Genomic DNA, 429 nt, shown 5'->3' on the forward strand with positions numbered 1-429 from the left:
TCAAACACAACAAAGGCTGTCAGTTGAATGGTGTACAACACAAGGGTTAAACACACTGATTTAAAATTACAATCAAAAATATTAAATTTTATAAACAAATTATGGCTGTTGTGTGAGTTTTGCATCAAGGTTAAGAATCTGAGGTTTGAGAGGAATGTATTATGTCACAAATATTTTAACCAATAAGAATGATGAAGGTGTCATTATTCCTGACCTAACAGGAGCATCTGAGCTAACGAGAGAAAGATAATCAGTCGGTCTATAGACCCCCACAGAGTCCTGGGGTGAGGTCTAATCAGCCAGATTAACTGGAAACACCTGTGTGGGTGTTCATCACCAGATAGGAAACAGGTGTGTGTGTGTTTCTCTAGACGGTATAATAACTGGGCTTTGACCGTGAACTAGTCCACTCAGAACCGGTACCAGGAC

The sequence above is a fragment of the Etheostoma spectabile genome, chromosome 21, assembly GCF_008692095.1.
Source record: "Etheostoma spectabile isolate EspeVRDwgs_2016 chromosome 21, UIUC_Espe_1.0, whole genome shotgun sequence".
In the NCBI taxonomy this organism is placed as follows: Eukaryota; Metazoa; Chordata; class Actinopteri; order Perciformes; family Percidae; genus Etheostoma; species Etheostoma spectabile.